This window comes from Pteropus alecto, unplaced genomic scaffold (genome assembly GCF_000325575.1).
Source record: "Pteropus alecto unplaced genomic scaffold, ASM32557v1 scaffold194, whole genome shotgun sequence".
Classification (NCBI taxonomy): Eukaryota; Metazoa; Chordata; class Mammalia; order Chiroptera; family Pteropodidae; genus Pteropus; species Pteropus alecto.
Window position 1 is genome coordinate 380,113 of NW_006436281.1, and position 21,538 is coordinate 401,650.

Sequence of the window (21,538 nt, forward strand, 5' to 3'; positions counted from 1 at the left end):
TCGCATCCAGCTTCAAAAATTCTCATCTCAAGACCAAGTCTAAGTCTTCTTGCTAGAATCTTCCATTCTTTCATTCTGACTCAGAATCTGGCTTCCCTCTTTTAACTGCTGGAGACCCCAAGTAGCTGTGAGGGGAAAGAGCGGGGTTACCAGCGGAGCCTAGAGCCCTGAGTTCCACCGACAACCCACGCTCAACCGAAAGCCACGTAAAGAAGCACAATCAACAGCAGTCACTGACACAAACGCACACATCGTCCCAGGGACGCACCTACAGACACACACTTGGTCTCTTCTAGGCACAAATCTCTGCTGCTCGCGCAGACCCATGCCTGAGACCCGGGCCCAACACGATTCTCACCCCCACCGCAGGTTCCGGTCCGGCTCGGGCCAGGGACGGTGGAAGCCTCTGCTGATGAATACCTTTGGACACGACCTACTCTCCACATAGGGACCACAGCTGCTCGGACACCGGAAAAGGACCCAGAGGTCGAAGTTGGTGAGGGTCCGGTGGCTTCTGGGAAACGCAGTCCAGCCGGGACAGTCACTGCAGCGGGGAGCGGGCGGTGCCGCGCGGCCTGTGGTCGGAGTGCGCAGGCGCAGAGCGCGGCCCGGTGCCGAGGAGGATGCTCCGACCTAGGGCAGAGGATGAGTTCGGAAGGTCGGGTGTCGGTGAGGCGGCGAGTGCAATCCGAGTCCCGGCTGTAGAGGGCAGAGCAGGGGCACGCGGACTCGGAGCGTTACACCTGCGTGCGGGAACATGAGGTGGCGGGCCCCTGGGTGCGACTCTGTGAGGTCTGGGACCTTTCTCCGCCCAAGGGTGCGCCTTGGAGTAGGGCCTGGAGCCGAGCAAGCTGGTGAGTATGCATTTATTTTAAAGGAAGAATGGCTGGGCGTGTGTAGGTGTGTTTGTGTTTTCATTCTTGAGACATTCTAGGACCCGTTGTGTGTCTGTAACCACAAATGAGATTGTGTTTCTGTTAGTGGTTCGTTTCGGGGTGTGTCCCATTGGGTGGGAAAGTGGTTTGTATTCCAGATTTTGAGATTATATAAAATTTGCTAATCCCTCGTCTTTCCCACCCCTCCATCCCCACCCCGAAATTCCTCATCCCTAATAACTTGCTTTTCTCTCCATTAAAACCCGACTCTGGCTGAGTGTGTTGCCCAAGACACATCTCAGGAGGAGGGACTCATCCATTAGGCACTTACACAAAGTCCCTAAGGCCCACAGTACTCCTAGGTACTCACACAAAAATCTTTTAAATAAATCAGAATTTAAATGAATATTTAGGTCAAAGAAAATGTTTAAGTTAAGGAAAGGCACTATATTAACTTACTATTAATTACTATACCGTCACAATTATAAAATATAATTTTTATTTTAATCTTTGTGGAAGAAGGGGTCCACCAAGTCATAATGCGGCCCCGAATCTTAATCAAATCAAATCAGATTTCAATCCATTCTTAATCCTGTCCCAGCTCCCCACTGGGACTGTGAAAACAGAATGACCTTAGGTGAAACAATGTGTAAACTCTGACAGTCTCTCATTTTAGCCCCCACTCCATGGCCCCAATATGGATTGGGACATTTCCGTCCCCTGCTGGATGAGCACCTTGAGAATGAAGTTTGAACATTTGTTTTAGTCTCCTAATAAAATTTTCTTTCCCAGACTCCTTGGGAATAGGCAATAAAAAGTAAAAGTTTGAGTGCTTTTGTGACTATTGGTGGAATTGTATAACATAATGCTGTTTTTGAGGATGGGATTATAACTTTCGTTATGAGGTTGTGTGTTTTTATCTGTGATATAGAATTTATGTGGTGTTTTGAAAGATATGCTTTTTTATGTGTGCATTCTTTGGAGACTGAATGTGAATCACTGTGAACAGGATTGTTGAGTGAGAAACTATATAACTCTGATCTGGATATGTATTGATTTTGATTATTAAATATAGAACCCTGTGACACTATAACTGTATATATTTGTAATTGACCATAAGCCTTCTCAACAGTGAAATAAAGAGAGGAATGTTGTATCTTTTTAGAGCAATAACTTTACTTCAAGATTTGGGTGAAAGAGGATTTTCTATTTACCTAGAAAATCATTTGGATATTTTTTATTCAGATTTTTTTTCCTCAGAAGAATAAAACATCAACATACCTTTGCAAATAAGAAGGAATTTAGAGCCACATGCTTTGTATGCAAAGATTTCAGCTTTCGTGTCCATCGTCAACACCCAGAGGTAAGCTTCCATTCTCTTGAGAAATTTTTAGTGGATAAGTTTGGAAAGCCCTGGAAGAAAAACATAATTTACACTTGGAGAGGCAGTTTGGCTTTGAGCAAAGAACTAGGACTATGGAATCTTCCTGAATTTTAGGTCAAGCATCATTACTTCTATTTTCTAAAGAGAAAATCATGACTTAAAGAAGACAACATGTTTAAGACCATTTAGTTTGTCCATCAGAGAACTACTTGTCATACTTCAAACTATAGATAATTAATTGTTATATGATTCCAATGAAATGCAAAATTAGAGTACTATTTCCTGTGTAAGGCCTTACTGCTGTTAAAATGTCAACTTTGAATGACAGTGGTTGTCGGTGATAATACAGTAGTTTTATCTTTGGGATTCCCATTCTTCACATTGACTTTTACAATTACAGTTCGATTTTTTAAATAAAATAAATACTTCAGTATGCATCTCCTCCTAATAAGGATATATGTAAATTCCTAATGGAATTTCTGGAACACAGGTTATATACATTATTAAGACTCCACAGAAGAACTTTGCAAGAACAGATGAATAATATAAGCAGAGAGATGGAAACCATGAGTCCAAAGAAAATGCTAGACACCCACCCCATGTTTATAATAGCATCATGCACAATAACCAAAAAGTGAAAGCAACCCAAATGTCCATTGATGGGTGAATAGAGAAACAAAATGTGGCATATACATACAACGGGCCATTATTCAGCCTTAGTAGGGAAGAAAGTTCTGACACATGCTATAACATGGATGAACCTAGAAGACATTATGCTATGTGAAATAAGCCAATCACAAAAAGTTAAATACTGTATGACTCCACTTAGAGGAGGTACATAGAGCAGTCAAATTTATGGAGACAGAAAGTAGAATGGTGGTTGCTAGGGCCTGTGGGAAGGAGGAATGGGAAGTAATTATTTGATGGGTATAGTTTTCGTTTTGTCAGAAGAAAAACGTTCTGGAGATGAATGGTGGTGATGGTTGCATAACGGGGTGAATGTACGTAATACCACCGAACTGTACACTTAAACTGGTTAAATGGTAAATTTTATATTATATATATTTTACCAAAATTTCGAGAGGGGAAAAAAACTAAGCTGCTAGAAATCTAAAACACTATGATAGAAATGAAGAATGCCAGTGATGGAATCCCCAGTAGACTGGATATGGTCAAGGAATAAATCAATGAGCTTGAAGATATGTCACTAGTAACTTTCTAAACTAAAATGCAAAGAAAAAAAATGAAAAAAAGAAAAATGGAACAGAATATTTAAAAACTTGGGGATAAATACAAAAGGTGTGACATAAGTGTAAAGGGAATACAGGGAGAAGAAAGAGAAAGAAGCAAAAATATCGAATTAATAATGGCTGAGAATTTTCCACAGTTAATAACAGACACCAAACCAAGTCCAGAAAAGTTGGGATCAATACAAAAACTACACTGAAGTGTATCATATTAAAACTTCAGAAAACCAAAGACAAAGAAAATCTTGGAAAGAAGCCAGAGGTTGGAGGATGGCAACTAACCTATAAAGACTCAAGGATGAAAATTAAATCAGACTTCAGAAAACACGCAAGCAGGAATAAGATGTAGTGAAATATTTAAAGTGTTGGGTGAAAACCCACCAACATAGAATCCTATATCCAGTGAAATTAATCCTTCAAAAGTGAAGAAGAAATAAAGATTGCTCAACCTGCAGGAAATGTTCAAAGAAGTTCTTCATGGAGAAATAATATAGGTCAAAAATTCAGATCTATATGAAGAAAAGATGACTAGAGAAGGAATAAATGAAGACAAAAATCTTATATTTTTCTTATTATTGTTTAATAATAACAGCAGTATAATTACAGCATATGAATAAGTGAAACAAATGATTGAAGCCAGGTATTGGATGGAGTCTTGCACAAGGAGTGGCTTACGTTGGGCTTACAGGGTTTACAAATCCACTTGGTGGTCGTTTTTCTGGTCCCAAATCTACAATCAAACTACTTGGAAGATATCATGAACCCAGCAATGAATATTTGGCTATTATAGTGGAGAAAGCCAAGTGGAAACCTTTGAAACTTCTACCTACCCCAGAAAATATAGTACATTTGAAACAATATAATTTTCCAGGTGTTATGTCAGAAGTTACTTTCACTCTTAAAAGACTAAAAAAATAAATAAATAAAAGCAGGGGCTGTGTTCACCATCATATCTCCATTCACCAGCCCAGCCTCTGGAAAAAAATAAAATGAATTTTGAGAATGACAGTGGCCTACTCCAAACTCAATCAAGGTACAGTCCCAAATACAGTCACCTTACCAGATATGGGATCTTTCTAGAGCTGATTAACATGTTTTCTGGTACATAGAATGCCACCATTGATTTGAAGAAAGTGTACTTTTCCATTCCCATCTGGAAAGAAAGGACCACAAATAGTTTACATTCACATAGAATGAACAACTATATATATTACAGTTTTGTTCCAGGCCTAGGTTAATTCTCCTGCCTTCTGTCATAATATAGTCTAAACAAATAGGAACAATCTTGCTATCCTGAAAAGTATCACATTAACCCATTAAGGTGATGATATGATGCTAATTAGAACAGAAAAGTAAGAAATACTTAGCAATTTGGAGGCCTGGATAGGACCTATGTGCTCTACCGGGTGGCAGTGACTCAATAGTCTGCTATTTCAAGTAAAATATTTAGTGATCCAGTAATAAGAGACATGCTGATATATCCCATGCAAAATAGAGGACAAATTATTACATATTGCAACTCTCGCCTGGAAATAAGCCAATGCCTTTGAGACTTCTTTGTGTTTTGGAAGCTGCATACTCCACACCTAGGAACACTGCTAGAAAAAATAAGATGGCATTAGTGAGTTCTTACCTTTCAATAATTAGTCATATATCAGATGAATAAAAAAGGTTGCCAGATTTGAGTGAGGCCCAAGTAGGAGAGGACTCTGCAGCAGTTTTAGGATGGGTACAAGCATAACTGCCTCTTAGGACATAAGACAGCAGTGGTGAGAAAAGAAGCCATGTGGAGTTTATGGCAAACCCTATTAAGAGAATCCTAACCCAGGCCCTAGTGTTCCAGAAAAGCCACCTGCAGCAGAGAGTTATATACTTTTTGATAAATAGCTTCTGACATGCTGATGGGACCTGGTAGAGACACAGTGCCTGACCATGGGACATCAAATGACCATGTGATCATAACGGTCCATCACGAACTGGGTTCTCTCAGACCCACTAAGTCACAACAACCCATTGTAAGATAAACGTGGTGCATTTGGATAAAAGTCAACATCAACAGTGATAATTCAGATTGATTGCACATCCTTGATATGATGTGATAAAGATAAAGAGGCAATTTACCTTTGTGATAGGCTGAAAGAAAAAAACTGCCAAGCAAGAATGTTCTATCTGACAATGTTAGCCTTCAGAAATGATGGGGATAAAAAGACTTTCCCAGACAGATAAAAACTGAGGGACCTCATCACCCTTAGTCCTGCCTTACAAAATGCTGAAAGTTCTTCAAGTGAAATGAAACAATGCTAATTAGTAAATTGAATACATGTGAAAATATACAACACTGTGGCTAAGTTAAACATACAGTCAAATTCAGAATTCACCAATATTGTAGTATGGCAGTTTGTTAACCACTTAACTATAGTATAAAGGTTAAAGGAAAGAATATCCAGGACAAAATCAAATGGCATTAGTAAGTTCTTACCTTTCAATAATTACTCTAAATGTAAAAAGATTGAATTCTCCAATCAAAAGACATGAAGAGGCTGGATGGATGAAAAAAGAGCAAACAACGTGCTGCCTAGAAGAGACAAACTTCAGCTTTAGGGACACACGGAAGATCAAAATGAAAAGATGGAAAAAGATTCCATGGAAGTAAAAACTAAAAGGGAGCAAGGGTAGCTATAATTATATTAGACAAAACAGACCTTAAGCCAAAATGGTAAGAAAAGACAATGTCATTATATAATGAAGAAGGGATCAATTCGTCATAAATACCCAACATCAGAGCACCTAAATATATTAAGCAAATACTAAAAAATCTGAGGGAAGAAATAGATAGCCTAACAATAAGAGTAGGTGACTTCAGTACCCCACTTTCAAAAATGGATAGACCATCCAGACAAAAATCAACAAGAAAATGTTTGACTTAAACCATACTTTTGGTTAAATGAACCTAACAGATATATATAGAACATTCCACCCAACAGTAGCAGAATATTCTTCTCAAGTACACACAGAACATTCTTGAAGATGGTCATATGATAGGCTACAAAACAAATCTTGGCAAATTTAAGAAGCGAAATTATATCAAGTAACTCTTCTGACCATATGGTATAAAACTAGAAATCAGTAACAGGAGGAAAGCTGGAAAATCTATAAATATGTGAAAATTAACAAACTCTTGGACAACCAATGAATCAGAGAAGAAATCAAAAGGGAAACCAAAAAAAAAGTCATGAAAATGGAAACAGAACATACCAAACCTGTGGGATGCTGCAAAAGCAGTTCTAAGATGGAAGTTTATAGTAATAAGTGCCTATATTAAGAAAATAAAAGAGGGGGACTGGTCAAGATGGCGTAGAAGGTAGATGTTGTGCATGCCTCTTCTTGTGACCACACCAAAACTATAACAAAACTACAGAGCAGCCATCACTAGGAGTCGCCTGAGGTCTGGCTGAACAAAAGCTTTACAACTAGGGACAGACATAAAAGGTCACCTCAAACCGATAGGAGAGGCAGAGATGAAAAATGACCCAGTTCCACAATTGTGTGTGGCAATCAAAAATCAGGAAGGTTATCTTGGCTGCAGAGGCCCTTCCCCTACCTGAGGAGCAAGGGGTCCCAGCCCCACACTAGGGACCCCAGCCCAAAGTTTCAGTGCCGGGTGGGAAAAGAAGTCCCCACAACCTCTGGCTGTGAAAACCAGCAGAAATTGCAGCTGAGTGAGACGGAGGGTGGCAGGAGTCACAGATGTTCCTCTTAAAGAGCCTGTACCCAGACTTACTTACAGACTCATTGGTGCTGAGCTCCAGTGCTGGGGCAGCTGCTTAAGGAACACCAAGGACATACTGGGAGACACTGAGTTGTTGAGCTTCAAGACAAGGGCTGGAGGGAAAGCTTTCTCCCAGACAGAAGTGCTGGCAGTTTCCATTGTTCCTTTGTTGAGCTCTCTCCTCTCCCAGTGTGCAGATGCAGGTAGTCTCCATATCTGAGTCTCCCATCAACCTGGATAACAGAGGTTGCTCTACCCAGATGACTCCCTGAGACTTTGCCTCTCCCAACTTGTGGGCCCACTCAAGCCACTTCCAGTGGCTTATTCAATACAAATGGCTTGTCTGGACTCATGCTACAGACTTTTCTGAAATCTCTCAAAGGCTCACAAAACTCAAAGATGCAGCGTTTGTCCTCGATGTGCCTTGTACCTCTTGCTGAGCAGCCCCAAGCCCAGCACTAGCAGCAGCTAGCTTTGGTTCCTGGCTTGGCCTTTCCAGGCACCAACTATAAACCCATTACAGGTGGCAGCTATCTGCAGATTGCTTGATGACTTTTATTAGGTGGCCCTGGAAGTGCATAGGCTACCGCTGAACTTGGCCTGTGGCTGGACCTCTCCCAGGAGGCCCTTGGGTCAGAGCACCACCCAGGGCTGCATCTGAGGAGGACACACCCAAAGGGCAGACTGGGCAGGCACGACTCACTGCTAAAGTGATTCCTGCTCCATAGGGACAGCCATTCACTGGCCAAGCCTCACAACCTATCAGCCCAAGGGTCAATCCCTCCCATCGGCATGCAAACAGCAACCAAGCCTCAGCCATAAAAACCCACACTAGGGACACATGTTGAGCACCTCACTCAGGCAACCAGGGAAGACTGTGCCACTGGGCTCTACAGGACACCTACTACATAAAGTCATTCTACTAAGATTGGAAGACTTAGCAGCCTTACCTAACACATAGAAACAGATGCAGGGAGACTGCCAAAATGGGGAGACAAACGTCCAACATGGAAGAACAGAACAAAGCTTCAGAAAAAGAACTCAACAAAATGGAGATAAGCAATCTACCAAATACAGAGTTGAAAACACTGGTTATAAGGATGCTCTATGAACTTAGGGGAAGAGTAGATGAACTCAGTGAGAACTTTAACAAAGAGATAGAAAACATAAAAATGGAGATGGAAAACATAAAAGAGAACCAGTCAGAAATGAAGACTACAATATGTGAGATGAAGAGTACATTAGAGGGACTCAACAGAGTGGATGAAGTAGAGGATCAAATTAGTGATTTAGAGGATGGCGTAGTGGAGGACACCCAACCAGAACAGCAACAAGAAAAAAGAACCCCCCAAAAAGAAGCTAGTTTAAGGACCCTCTGGGACAACAATAAGTGTAACAACATTTGGGATACCAGAAGAAGAGAGAAAGCAAGAAATTGAAAACCTATTTGAAGAAATAATGATGGAAAACTTCCCTAACCTAGTGAAGGAAATAGACAAACAACCCCAGGAAGCTCAGCGTTCCAAACAAGATGAACCCAAAGAGGCCTGTGCCAAGACACATCATAATTAAAATGCCAAAGGTTAAATACAGTGAGAAAATCTTAAAAGCAGTTAGTTACCTACAAGAGCGTTCCCATAAGACTGTCAGCTGATTTCTCAACAAAAATTTTACAGGCCAGAAAGTATTCAAAGTGATGAAAAGCAAGGATCTGCAACCAACATCACTCCATCCAGCAAATTTATCATTTAGTATCAAAGTTGAGATAAAGAGCTTCCCAGACAAGAAAAAGTTCATTGCCACCAAACCAGTATTATAGGAAATGCCGGAGGAACTTCTTTAAGAAGAAGAAAAAATTTGTATCAAAAATATGAATAAAGAATGGCAATAACTACATACAAGTACTTCAAATGAAAAAGGAATTAGATGCGCCGATCAAAATATAGGGTGGCAGAATGGATAGAAAACAAAACCCTTACATAGGCTCCCTACAAGAAACTCACTTCAGATTAAAAGACAGACACAGATGGAAAGTAAAGGGATGGAAAAAGATATTTCATGATGGTCCTATTGTGCTGAGTCGAGTAAGTCAGATAGAGAAAGACGAATGCCATATGATATCACATACATAAGGAATCTAAAGAACAAAATAAACAAATGAAAAAAAAAACAGAAACAAACATAGATACAGAGAATTTTTTGTGGGTTACCAGATAGGAGGAGAATTGGGCGGTCAGTGAAAAAGGGTTTGGAAAGGACTAAGAAATACAAATCAGTAGTTACAAATAGTCATGTGAATAAAAAGTATAGCATAGGGAATATGGTCAAATGGGTACTAGATTTATTGGGGTGATCTCTTCATGAGTCATATAGATGTCTAATCACTATGTCGTACACATGAAACATAATATATACCAACATAATTCAAAAATTAAAAATGTTATTAAAAAAAAAAAAGATTCAAATAAACCACTCCGTTTTATACCAGAAGGAACTAGAAAAAGAAATACAAACTAAATCCAAATTTAGCAAAAGGAAGGAAAAAACAAATATTAGGCAAAAATAGAGACCAGAAAAATAATAGAAAAAGTCAATGAAAATAAGAGCTGGTTTCTTGAAAAGATAAACAAAATTGACAAATTTTTCACTAGACTAAGAAAAAAAGGACTGAAATAAATCAGAAATGAAATAAACATTGCAACTAATATCACAGAAATACATAGACTCATAAGGGACTAATATGAACAATTATGTACAAACAAATTTGATATCTAGAAGAAAAGGATTAATTCTTAGAAATATAAAATCTACCAAGACTGAATCTGGAGAAATAGAAAATCTGAACAAATCGATAATAATAAGGACACTGAATTAAGAATAAGAAATCTCTTAACATAGGAAGGCTCAGGACTGTATGGTTTCAGTAGTGAATTCTACCAAACATTTAAAGAAGAATTAACACCAGCTCTTCTCAACTCTTCCAAAAATTAAAAAGGAAGGCTCACTCCCAAACTTATTTTGTAAGGCCAGCATTACCCCAATACCAAAGCCAGACAAGAACATTACAAGAAAATAAAAACTACAGGCCAAGATCCCTGATGAATGTAGATGCAGAAATTCTCAAACAAATATCAGCAAACTGAATTCCACAACACATTAAAAGAATCATACGCTATGACCAAGTGGAATTTATCCCTGGAATTCAAGGATGGTTCTACACACACAAATCAGTAAATGTGATACACCACATTAATAAAATGAAAGATAAATCATATCATCTCAATAGATGATCAAAAAGCATTTGACAAAATACAACATATCATGAACATTCTTTCATGATAAAAACTCTCAACAAAACAAGTTAGATGGGATGTACCTCAACATAATAAATGCCATATACACTAAACCTGCAAATAACATTATACTCAATGGTGAAAAGTTGAAAGTTTTTCCTCTAAGATCAGGAATAAAATAAGGTAGCCTACTCTCACCACGCCTAATTTAACATAGTACTGGGAGTTCTAGCAGAGCAATCAGACAATATAAAGAAATGAAAAGCATTCAAATCATAGAGGAAGAAGTAAAATTGTCTTTGTTCGCAGATGATATGGTCTTACATATAGAAAAATCCTCCACCAAAAAAACTGTTAGAAGTAATCAATGAATTCCCTAAAGTTGTACAGCAAAACCAACATACAGAAATCAGTTGCTTTTCTATATACTAACAAATATCTAAAGATGAAGTAAAGCAATCCCATGAACAATAGCATCAAAAACAAGAAAATAGGAATAAATTTAGACAAGTAGACGTAAGACCTGTATACTGCAAACTGTCAGAGTTTGATTCAAGAAATTGAAGAATACACAAATAAATGGAAGTAAATCCCATGTACATGGATCAGAAGAATTAATATTGTTAAAATATTCCTAATACCTAAAGCTATATATAGATTCTGTCCTGTCAAAATTCCTATGGCATGTTTCATAGAAATAGCAAAATTTGTATGGAACCACAAATGACCCCTATTAGCTAATGCAATCAGGAGAAAGAAGAACAAAGCTGGAGGTAGCACACTTCCTAATTTCATGCTACAAAGCTATGATAATTAAAACAGTATGATTCTGACATAAAATTAGACACATAGGCCAATGGGACAGAATCGAGAGCCCGGAAACAGACCTCTGAACATATAGTCAACCAATATTTGACAAGGGGGCCAGGAACACTCAATAGGGAGTCTCTTCAATAAATGGTCCGGGAAAACTGGATAACTACATGCAGAAAAATGAAATTGGACCTCTGTTTACACCACTCACAAAAATTAACTCAAATTGGATTAAAGACTTAAACATAAGATCTGATACTGTATAACTCCTAGAAAAAAACATAGGGAGCAAACTTCTTGACGTAGGATGGGGCACTGATTTTTTCGACACGACACCAAAAGTCAACAAATAGGAGTCTACATCAAACTAAAAAGCTTCTGCACATCAAAAAACAAGTATGTATATATACATGTATGTATGTATGTATATGTGTGTATGTATATATATGTATTATATATATGGAAAGGTCCAACCTATAGAATGGGAGAAGATATTTTCAAAACATATACCAGATAAGGAGTTAATATTTAAAATATGTAAAGAACTCATACAGCTCAATAACAAAAAAAGAATCTGATTTTAAAAACGGACAGAGGAACTAAGTAGACATTTTCCCAAGGAAGCCATCTAAGTTGCCAACAGGTACAAGAAGAGATGCTCAGCATCACTAATCATTGGGGAAATGCAAATCAAAACCTCATACCTGTTAGAATGCTGTCATCAAGAAAACGAGATAACAAGTGTTGTTGAAGAAGTGGAGATAAGTAAACCCTTGTGTACTGTGAGAATGTAAATCGATTCATTCACTATGGAAAACAGTATAGAGGCTCCTCAAAAAATTAAAAATAAAACTGCCATATGATAAAGCAATTCTACTTCTGGGTATATATCTAAAGGAAATGCAAGTAGGAGTTTAAAAAGATATATGCGCTCCCATGTTTACTGCAGCATTATTCACAGTAGCCAAGATATGGAAACAACCTACGTGTCTGTGGATGAATGAATAATTTGTGGCATATATACAATGGAATATCATTCAGCCATGAGAAAGGAGGAAATACTGCTATTTGCAACAACATGGATGGACCTTGAGGACATTATGCTAAATGAGCTTAGAGAAAAACGAATACCATATGATATCACTTACGTGTAGAATCTAAAAAGGCAAACTCATGAAAACAGTAGAATGGTGGTTACCAGAGGCAGGGGTTTTGGGGAATAGGGGGTATGTGGTTTAAGAGTAGAAACTTGGAACTAGTAGATCAGTCCCAGGAGCTAATGCAAAGCATAGCGATTGTAGTCAACAATTCTGTATTAAAACGTCGAAATTGCTAAGATACTAGAACTTAATACAAAAAAAAAAATGAAAATTAGGCGAGGGGATGGAAGTTTTAGAGAAGGTGGTAATTACATGTAATATATCAATGTATCCAGTCAACGTGTTGTACACCTTAAACTTACAAACCTGATATGTCAATTATATTTCAATAAAAAGAGCAAGGATTATGTGATGTGATTCTTTAAGCTCGAAATATTTTTTCCAAGCTATTATATAGGGTGGATCCTAGTCTATACTATTTCTCCAATTCCCTGCAAATGTAAGAAAACTAAAGCGAAAAAAAAGCGCAGTTTTGCTGCTTCTGTTTCACATCCTGCTTGATGATTACATCTCCTTTTTATGGGTTCTTGAACCCAAGTGAATCCCGGCCCGTGTAATAAAGGCTTATTCAGTGCAATTTAGCCCACCCCTTTTATGATTTCTCTTTTTGGCTCACGCGTGGCACTCCTTTATAATTATTTCCGTTCATTCTTCAGATTTCCAACTTCTGTCACAGTGAGAAAAAGAAAAACGCAAACCGATTCTACAAGCACCCGCTCGTTTATTTGTATCTCGCCTGCTAATTCAAAAGGCAAGTTGCAGGCTGGCGGGAAGCTAAGCCCTGCAGAGGATTCTGGGACGTGTAGTCTCGAAGCTTCCTGCGATTGGAGCACTTCCGATCCGGAAAAGTGCGAATGCGTTCCTTGCTTCGTCGGAGAAATAAAACTATAATCTAGCCTTCTGCACGTATGGAAGGAATCATTTCGGCTATTGGAGGGGTTGGAGCGGGCACTTTTGCCTCGGGAGGGCGGGGCAGCGACTCTCGTTCCTCTCGGGGATGCTGGGAAATGTAGTCCACGAGCTCCGCGAAGTCAAAGACTTGCTACGCGAGGTTGAGCCCGCGGCCTTCGTTTCTCGCTTTGGGAGGTGAGTGACCCTCGGGACCCCCTGGCCTCTTGCTACTTTTTTGGCTGGGTCGTGGGATTAGTGGGGCCGGCCCTCGGTCACGGGGAAGCAAACGCGCGGCCAGCGGCAGAACGGGATTGAGGGGCGGGGAAGGCCAGCACTGGCCCGAGCCTCTGTGTTTGGGGGCGTTTCGCGAGTCCCCGGGTGAAGGCAGACAGGGATCCGGTAGGGTTGAAGGTCTCCCGGGCTCTCCGCTGCCAACTCGCCTTCCCCCACCCGTTCCACACACACTGTCACTTTCTAACCATATAGCGTTGGGGTGAGAACTTTAATTGTGTACCTCGATTTCCTTTTCTGTAAAAGGGAATAGTACGAGTACCTGCCTTAAACGTTTTAAGAATTAATGGTATAGTACAAATGAAATGTTTACAACAGTTCAGGTGTGTGGCAAGATGTTAAGCGGTTAATATTAGTATAATCAGAAAAGTATCCCTTCCTCCGGAAGCCCGTCGAATTGTCACTGTCTCGTTCTGATCCGTGCAGAAAAGGAGGCTGTGGCAGGACTACTGCTGAACGTTTGAGAGAAAGGCTGCGTCACAGAAATCCGCTGTGGTTTTTCCAGGGCCGGACAGGATCGTAGTACCTCCCAGCCTCCTTTTTTTCCCTTCCCCTGACTTCTGAAAGGGGGCTGTGGAAAGCCGGCGTGTGGCCTAGGGCGCCAGCCAGCAGAAACTCACCGCGACAGGACTTAGCATTCTTTTTTGTTTGTTACAGAGTTGTTCGATTATCGTTAACTAATTGTGAACATATACGGGCACGAGTGATAGTCACAACAGTTAAGCCTCGAGTGCCAAGTGTCATTCTAAGGGCTTTATAAAAATTAACATACTTAACTTTCACAGGGCCCTTATGAAGTGAATGCTGTTATTACCTTTATTTTACAGATGAAATGGTGACAGCATAAGTTACTTACCCTACTTCACTCTGCTAGTAAGACAGGGGCATTTGCGTCTAGGGCTGTGTGCTTTATATCTTTGGATATTCTCGATCCCTCAGTCTAAAATCCCAAAATTGGAATTAGGAAACGAAATAGAAAAACAGTCTACAGAATTATTCTACCATAGGAAACTGGCTGCAGAAGAGTCATTTGGGATTAAATTGTGGAGGTAGGTTGGAATTTTATTGTAGAGGATTTTAAAAGTAGGGTTAGTGAGTTCAGACTTCTTTATTAAATTTTGAAACTTCATAAAAGTTATAGTCCACATTTTACTTATAGAAGAAATGTACACTTGTTGTAGTGAATCTAGAAAATATAGAAATACACAAAGAACATTAAGAATGACCCATCGTATTAAGATATAGTCAGTTATTAACATTTTAATGCATTTCTGTTAAGCAATTTTAAAATGTGTGTTTATATTTTTTGACATTGTTATCGCACATAGTTACCCCCTAAACTCTTTCCTATGGAAATTTCCAAATATACCCAAAATGTAGTATAATTAACTCCTATGTAACAATCACCCTGTTTCATCCTTGCTAACCCTGTTTCTTTTTCTCCTCCCCAAGCACATTTTTCTCCTTGAATATTTTAAAGCAAACCCTGATGTTGAGTCTGTAAGACTTGAAAAATTAATTATCATAACTTGTTTATATGTGAAGACCAAGGGAGAGGAGATTGTATTCGTTTGCTAGAGCTGCCATAACAAAATACCAAAGACCAAGTGGCTTAAATAACAGAAATTTTTTTTTTGACAGTTCTGGAATTGGACTTCCAAGATCAAGGTGTCGGCAGGTTTGGTTTCTTCTGAGGCCTCTCCTTGGTTTACTCATGGCTGCCTTTTTACTGTGTTCTCACGTGGTCTTTCCTTTATGTGCTTATGTGCCCCCGTTGTCCCTCTGTGTATCCAAATTTCCTCTTATAAGTACACATTAGGGTGGTTTAGCGCCCACCCTAATGTGTACTTATAACGATCTCATTTTAACTGAGTCACCTCTTTAAATGCCCCATCTCCAAATGCAATTACATCTGAGATACTGGGGGTTAGGGCTTCAACGTACAAATTTGGGGGGCATTCAACCTATAACAGGTAGTAACAGCAACGCTAAGATTTCCTTCTCTTGGCGACTGGGAGAGTGTTACTTGACTTGAAACAGTTAGAAAGAGTTGCAGTCAGGGAAACAAAATGAATACTTTTCTCCTTTGGCGTTGTTCTTGCCACTGGCGTGTAACTCTCAGTTTCTTCTCTCTCTCCTCAATTAGGCTCCAGGGACCTCTGTTTCATGGACCTGATCGTATTCTCAGAGTACCCAGCATGAGGTCGGCAAGAAAAGTTACTCAGTGAGTTAGTGTGATTCATGTGGCTGGCCAAAGGGTGCTACAGCCTGGGATTAGAGGACAGAAGAGAAAGATAATTCATATCCATATTCCTTGTCTTTTATTTTACTTTTGGTGGGCTGTAGAATCCACCAGCTTTTTCATAATATTCAAAAATTGCTGTACAATTATGCATAATATTTTCATGATCTAAAACAAATTTCTGTAGAAATAAATCAGTGTTAATGGTTAATTTTTTTTTATTGCTTGGGGATCATAATGGGGACGATGAGAGTAGTTTACATGTCGGGCACCTTGCGACTCAGAGTTTCCAATACTTTACATGTACTAACTCATTTATTTTTCATAACAATGCTATTTTTTGGTCCTATTTTAAAAATGAAGAAACAGGCACAGACAATTGAATAAATGACCTGGTGGCAAGGGACAGAGCCAGGATCAAACCTCACCTCTAGCGCTCTGTGACTGAATAACTGTGGGCAAGTTACTGAACTTCTCCGTGCCTTCATTTTCAAACCTGTCAAATAGGGATAATATCAATACCAACTTTCTGAAATTTTTGTTTAGATTAAAAGAGAGATGATATGTAAAGAGCTTGAAATAATGAATTCTCTATGTATTACAGACTAGAGTTGTCCTTTATTACAGGTGAGTATGCACCACAAGAAATGCAAAGTACCAAAAACAAAAAGAAAGAAAAAAAAAAGAAATGCAAGTTACTGAAAGAGCAGAAAAATAATTTAAGGTATTCTTTTCTCCCCACCTTCTGTTTTTGGTACTTCAATTCTGTCATACAGTTGAACAAAAAGCATAGTTTCTATAACAACCATTGTTTAAACCTAAAATTGATTTGCTGTCTTTTGAGCCTAGAGAGTCCCTGGGGGACAATTATATGGTCTCTACTGCTTTAAAAAGGTCCAAGTCTGCGCTATCTCATATAGTAACCGTTAGCCACATGTGACTCTTGAGCACTTGAAATGTGGATAGTGCTAATTGAGATGGACCATAAGTGTAAGACACACAACAGATTTCAAAGACTGAGTATGAAAAATGAATGTAAAATATCTTGATTTTTATATTGATTACAAGTTGAAGTGGTAATATTTTAGATATATTGGGTTAAAGAAGATACGTTGTTAAAATTAAGCTCACTCCTTTCACATTTTTTACTGTGTCTATTAGAAACATTTAAATTACACGTGTAGCTTGCGTTATATTGCTATTGGACAGCACTGGTCTAGATGGAAGCCCCCCTTTTCATGCCGAAGATTTGCCCCAGGGGCATTTATAAGTCACCCTTGCCTCTCAGACCTCCGAGGGCATTTTACAACGGCGAGAAGCAAGGAGTTGGTTATCCCGAGGCCTGAGTGCCAGGCCTAGCCCCGCCCTTGGCTTCCTGGGTGTCCTATGGGAGGAGGACACTTACATGCCATGCAGGGCCATACAGGGTGTGCACTTGGGAATAGAATGAACAGCAGGGGTTACGTTAGCCGGTTTTCGTAGTGACAAGAGGGTAGGGTGACCCTTGGTTCCTGCAAGAGGATGTGATTGGCCTGTTTGAATAATTTTACAGGCTGGCAGGGGCAGAAACCTGTTGGGTTAAGGACAGAGTGGGTTGCAGCTGGTCCAGCTCATAGGGTGAATTGTGTCAGGTCTTAATATAGAAAGGTGGCTGAGCGATAATGTGGACAGATTAATGTCACCGAGAAAGAAGATTTTTAGTACTTACAGTTAGTTCCCCCAGGCACAGCCTGCCACAAGGTCACATGAAGCCTGCCGCACGCAGGGGTCGAGAAGGAGAGAGAGACGAAGTGGGACTGTGCCTGTATGAGTACATGATAGGAGGTAACTAGATGAAGGCATCCCATGTTGGGCGCTGAGTGAAAACAGGCGAATTGGGGGCAGCAGTGGGGGGATTATAATATGACTCTCAGGTGCCCTCGAAAGCTTACTCGGAAGTAGTAAGTAACTTTGATCGATAATCTGGCCCTGTGATTCAGCAGACTTATGGAGAGGTCAGGAAAAACAGATGTCAAATAGCCAATACAGAAACTAAAAACATTGCGGAACTAGCTTGGGGAGAGCCTTTCCCCCAGGTCGGGACTGGATCTGGAGAGAGCAGAACTCGTGGCTGGGCCTTTGGGGCCCTGTGAGGCTCGAAGATGTCAAGGCAACACTTGGGATTTCAGGCTTTGCGGTACAGATGCACATCAGTTTACTAGTCGGTAGGAGGCACGGGCCCCGGTATCAGGTTGCCTGGGTTCGTTGCCCGCTGCAGGGTCCTGACTGGAGCATGAAATCGTGCTCCGGGGTGGTGGGAGGGGATGCAGAAATGCAGATGTCAGGCCACCCATCTCCACGGATTCTGGTTCAATTAGTTGTGGGTAAGGTCTGAGCTTTTTAAAAGCTCCCCTTTTAGTCTAATGTAAATAAAGCTCTGGGTGAAAAATCCTGACTCTTCTGTTGGCCGCTGATGAATCATGAACCAAGTTACTTAGCTCCTCTGTGCCTCAATTTCCTGATCTGTAAAATGGGGATAATTATTATCTCAGTCTCTAGAACTGTCATGAAGATCAAATGACATACTACACATAAAGCATTCATGTAAATGGTGCCTTGGTAGGTAGTCAGTTGCTATAAATGTCAGCTACTGTAATTATTGGGAATATTTCGTGAACAGCCTGGGTTTCCTTGTGGATAAAATTAGGGACTTAGAGTTGATCTTGGTACTCCCTCTGATCCTGACAAACCTTGATTCTAATCTTGTTTATTAGGATCAGAGAGAAAGAGAACCTTGCAAGTTGTGCTTCTTTATTTTTTTTGCCCTTGGGCAATAGAGCAGTCTGTTGGGGCTGGTAGAAAAGTTGGCGGTGAAAGCTCAAGTCCTTAGTCTGTCTGAAAATATCTAGACTGTATTTGACTGATGCTACTCAAATTGTGATCCAGGGACCAACACTATCAACATTATCTGGGATATTGTTAGAATGTAGATTCTTAGTCCCCATCCTTGATCTTCTGATTTAGAATCTCTGGGGATGAAACATGGGCAGCTGTAGCTTCACAGAATCCCCACGTGATTCACATTACAATTTAAGAAGCATCAGATGAGAGAAAAGACTCGTGGCTTTTTTTTTAAAACGCCTACAGCACTTGGTATTTCTATGTGGTCTCCCATACAAGTACTAACCAGGCCCAACTCTGCTTAGCTTCCGAGATCAGACAAGATCGGGCACGTTCAGGGTGGCATGGCTGTAATCTTGTGGCTTTTTAACAAAAAATATTTTCTGTTTCCCTCCAGCTATAGTACGTGTCCTTGAGAGATCAGATATTTGCATGGCCCTTTTCCCCATGGTTCAAGTCTCTGCTGAAATGCAAGAAAAGCCTTACATGACAAATACTTATTCTGTGTCGGCCCCTCCTTTCACCTCTTCTTATCCCTTTACCCTGCTTTATTGTTCTTCAAAGCATTTTTCACTATATTATTAGTTTGTTATTATCCTTGTACCTCATTATAATACAGCTCCATGAGACCAAAGTCTTTGCCTGCTTTGTTCACTGCATTTTTCATGTCTAGGATCGTTGACTGGCACAGAATAGGCTCTTGATAATTATACGTTGAATGAACGAGTCAGGCGATAAATAATGAGGCCTGGTCTGTATGACGTATCCGTCAAGCGTTCCTTACAGTAGTCATTCTGAAATCTTTGTTGAGTTCCTATCAGGTCCTTGTAGCAGCATACTAGAAGTTGAGGATACAGAACAGGAAACAACTACCTGTGGGGTAGATGTGATTAATATAAATAGGGAAAATAGCTAGTGGGTGTTAGAAACTGATGCGTGCTAAAGAAAAAAGAATTAAGCAGGTATGGGGGGAATGAGATGTGTGGATGTGATTAGGAAAGCGAAATTCTCTATAAGGTGGAGTGGGAGGAACTGTCTGAAGAGGTGATGTTTGAATAAAGAAGGAAGTGATTCTTGAAGTGGCCCTCCTAACAGTCTCTCTGGCCCCAGCCTCTTTCCCCTCCGATCTCCTGTCTGCTGGGAGAGTAATCTGTTTCCAACACAAAAGGAATCTTCCTCCTTTCCCTCCCTCAAATCCTTTGCTGCTCCCCTGCCGACCAGTGGATAAAACTGGGACTTCTGCGTCATGGTCGTTTGAATCCTGCCTTCCTGTCCAGCTTTTTTTGCCTCTCGTTTGTCCTCACTTATGCTGTAACGTTCCTTCTCTTGCAGTTTTTCAGTGATTCTGCTCCTTTTTGGCTAATAGAACCCAGTCATCCTCCAGGACTCGCATCAAGCCACGTGTTTGTAGAACCCCCTCCGATCGAGTGTGGGCCTTGAGGCCCAGAGATGAAAGGAGGGGCTGTCACAGAATAAGTGTTTGTCATGTAAGAGTGCCCTGGTCACCACTCAGCCACTTAGCATGTGTAGCGTAAGTGCCAGCTTCGTAATCTCTAGGCCATGAGCAAGCTGAGACTCGATAATTGTGTTTCTTTTAATAAGGTTTCCAAAAGTGTTCATTGAATTAATAAACTCATTTATTTAATGAAGAATTAATAAGTAAGCCTGTCTAATGCTAATTGTCCAGGCAATGAAATAGTTCTCAATATTTTGATGGACACATTCTGTGGATTTCGCAATAGGATTCCATGTAGGCACTGACTGAGGAGCAGAAAACACCTTCCTAAGATGATATTTTGGAAAATCCGGTGGCTCTTTTCCTTCCAAGGATGACCTTGGGACAGCATTGTGAAAGACCTAGAGGAAAAACTTGGAAATAAAACCCCTGCTCTCCACATCCTCAGCCTCAGCATTTTACGTCTCAGACCTGGGACCATGCCATCCAGTCTCTCCACGTGCCTCTGCCTGATGGCGGGTTCATTCTCCAGGACGCTGACACTGCCGAGTGTCTGCTGAGCAATTGCTATGTTACAGGCACTGTTTTAGGTGCTTGGGATATAAAGCTGAGGAACCGCTGATGACAAGGCAGACGGTTGATTTACTCATTATCCCCTTTCCCCCGGGGCGATGGGAAGATCACCCTGCAAAACCCTTTTATTGAGCAGAAGTCACTGGGCAAATACAGAATCAGAACGAAGTGAGTTACAGATTCCAAGTTACGATGTTTCTTCTAGGATTAGAAAGCTTTACATAGGCCTTTTCCATGCTAGAGTTCTTCTCTCCGAAGTCAGATGATTAATAATGATTAGTTAATAAATAATTAACTAATAATCTCTTAATCTGGGCATTTTACTCTGAACTCCCTACCTCCCCCACCCCCCACTCCCAGAATCAGAATCATACCCTGCGAGCTACAAGGAGAACTTGTATTAGGGCCACTGTGTGTGGTGGGGCAGGTCACTCACTGCACAGGGGCTCCCGGCTGAGGGGTGAGTGGCATCTGGACTCCAGCCTGTGCTCTGCTCAAGCCGTGTGTGGCCATAGTCACCCCGAGGGAGGTGTTCCTTGACTCTTTCATGTAAAGCAGCCATGTGGGTAACTTTTATTGAGTGTTTAGGCGGCCAGACACTGCTCCAAATGCTTTAGACTGGTTAACCTTCTTGCGTGGTTTTATGAGGTTAGAATTATTTTCA

General features: G+C 40.4%; 2 protein-coding genes and 1 pseudogene across 5 annotated transcripts in view; 1 reads left to right on the top strand and 2 right to left on the bottom strand.

Moving 5' to 3' along the window:
• Nucleotides 1-512, bottom strand: part of ZNF404 (zinc finger protein 404) — a 27,719-nt gene extending 27,207 nt beyond the window's left edge. For 2 of the 4 annotated variants that reach the window (XM_015589310.2, XM_025046771.1), the window contains exon 1: nucleotides 359-512. The gene's annotated coding sequence lies outside the window, so the exon portion shown is untranslated. The remainder of the gene's footprint in view (nucleotides 1-358) is intronic. The other 2 variants (XM_006911778.3, XM_025046770.1) reach the window with 2 other exon arrangements.
• A 121-nt stretch (nucleotides 513-633) lies between these two features.
• The window catches only part of ZNF45 (zinc finger protein 45), a 57,356-nt gene continuing 36,451 nt past the window's right edge, over nucleotides 634-21,538 (top strand). The window contains exons 1-3 of the mRNA XM_025046703.1: nucleotides 634-854; nucleotides 2,121-2,238; nucleotides 13,198-13,627. The gene's annotated coding sequence lies outside the window, so the exon portion shown is untranslated. The remainder of the gene's footprint in view (nucleotides 855-2,120; nucleotides 2,239-13,197; nucleotides 13,628-21,538) is intronic.
• On the bottom strand, nucleotides 19,083-19,201 carry LOC112479712 (annotated as a pseudogene).